The sequence below is a fragment of the Taudactylus pleione genome, unplaced genomic scaffold, assembly GCF_031769625.1.
Source record: "Taudactylus pleione unplaced genomic scaffold, aTauple2 ptg000859l, whole genome shotgun sequence".
Taxonomy (NCBI): Eukaryota; Metazoa; Chordata; class Amphibia; order Anura; family Myobatrachidae; genus Taudactylus; species Taudactylus pleione.
In genome coordinates, this window is record NW_028285261.1 from 447,354 (window position 1) to 449,508 (window position 2,155).

At 52.7% G+C, this 2,155-nt stretch overlaps 1 pseudogene; it reads right to left on the minus strand.

The window, feature by feature from the left end:
• Window positions 1–856: 856 nt before the first annotated feature.
• On the minus strand, window positions 857–1,854 carry LOC148474271 (uncharacterized; annotated as a pseudogene).
• Between the last annotated feature and the right edge of the window lie 301 nt (window positions 1,855–2,155).

The window sequence follows — 2,155 nt, forward strand, 5'->3', positions numbered from 1 at the left end:
TCAGTGGGGTGCAACCCACCTCAGAGATTCGTCCCTTCTTCCCCTCTTCTTTCTGGGGCCTCACCCCCCTCACCTCTGGTGCATCAGGGAGGAGAAATATCTGTGGCATCTGGCCCACATCAGGGAGCTTGCCAGCGGTAGGCCATGGCTGGGGTTTCTCACTCTGCATCCAATAACAGGGCTGAAGTTGGCTGCAGGGGAGCAGAGAGTTTCTGCACTTTATCTCCCCGGGCTCCCCCTTGAAAAGCCTCTGCTCCCTCCCCTGGGCCTATTACCTCTGCTACCACCTCAGGGATTAATAACTGTTCCTCACCTGGGGTGTTCTCCCTCTTGGTCACTGTTGCTTTCTCCTCCCCAAGCCCGGCCGGCTGAGGGACTGGTGGGATATTAACGTGGGGCTGGACTGCTGGCATCTCCATCACAGCCCTGGATGCTTCATCCCTTTCACTCAGTTGCACATAGCTGGGAAGCGATGATTCTTCCCGGGCATCTTGTAGCTAGTTCTGAACAAACTTCTTTTTTCAGTATACTGCCCGTGAGATCCTCCTGATCCCCCAGCGGGTCAGAGTTTCTAATCACCACTCCAATCGCATTTTCCTCTGAGCCCGCTTCACTGATCTGCTCAGGGATTGTAACAGAGCTGAGATGAGAAGGGCCTCATTGTACTTCCTTCTTTTCTGCCTCTTGTATTGGAACTTCAGCAATAATAGTTAGTCTCTGAGCTATGGTCAGCTATGGGGGTATTTCCTGATAGAGCATTTACCCCCTTCTCTGGCTCTGCTCCATGCTCCAGCTGTTTCTGCCCATCAGAACCACACAGGACCACTACATTAGGATTCCCCACTGCATAATGGGACTACACATCCTCTTCCACGTTCTGCTCTGCCAGAATTACAGTCTCTGAGGTCAGGGGTCTTTGTGAGTCACAGAGCCCTGGGGCCATATTGTACTGACACTCTGCAGCAAACTCCCCAAATACCAACTCAGTAAATGGGAACAGTTCTGATACTTCTCCTGGGGCCAGTGGGGTGACTGGTTCTGCAACTTTCTCAGTGGACATAAATTGCTGCAGATGATGCACTTCTGCCTCCACTCTGAGACGCTGGTCCAGCCACCTCAGGGAAATCAGCTGTCCCTGTGCTACTGCTTCATCCTCAGCCTCCTCAAAGCATTGTAGGAGACATTGCAGCTGCTCCGGGACACTGTTCAGCTCTCCATGCACCCATCCGATAAGAGTGCGGTGTTTAGAGCCTTGGACGGGGATGTGGCTATGGAGCTGCCATTCTGCAATTAGGTCCTCCAGACTCATATTTGCTAATGGATTGCTGGATTTGGCCACCAGCATTTATTCTGCCTCCCCACCTTGTAACCCTGCAGTGGACCCCTCGGTCATCCACCCAGGTGGGAAAATCATCTCCTCTTCCCTCTGGGTTCTCTTCACTTGTTCCTTCCCAGGTTCTCTTCACTGGTTCCTTCTAGCCAGTGCTCGGGCTTTAGCGGCCTGGCTTCTCTCCCATATCTGGCACGTGGAGCTACTTACTTCAGTTGTGAACTGTTTCCACTCCAACATATCCAGCAGATTTTCTTCTGCAGCATCACTTTTACACTGCATGAACTCACCTATCAGGTTTTCTATTTGCTCCACTGTAGTAGCTCTGTCCACAAGCGAGTCCACTGACACACTTCATCCCAATACTCCCGAATGGTCTGCATCTTTGTGGATAGACTTCTCAGGTCCCATTCCTCAGCCAGTCGACACCACAAGGATTCCTCATCCACAACTTTTACTGTCCTGGGAGGCTTGAGGCACTTCCGGCCTCTCTTTGTGCACCACTTTCCACTCCATGGGGACATTTTCCCAAACAGGATGTGACAGTGGGGCTTCATTCTGCGTCACTTTGCTGGACCCCCCCTTACTGCATCCTCCATTTCTGGGACATGGCACACTCCTCCGTTCCCTCGCATGCTGGGTATGTCCCCTCCAGACAAGCCGACGCTCACGTGGCAGTAGGCCTTCAGTCTGCATCACTTACGGGACCCCCTCACTCCATCTTCTGTTTCTGGGACACGGCACACTCCTCTGTTCCCTCGCTTGCAGGGTATGCCCCCATGGACAAGCCGACACTCAAACAGAACTTCGCTCCCACTTAGTGTC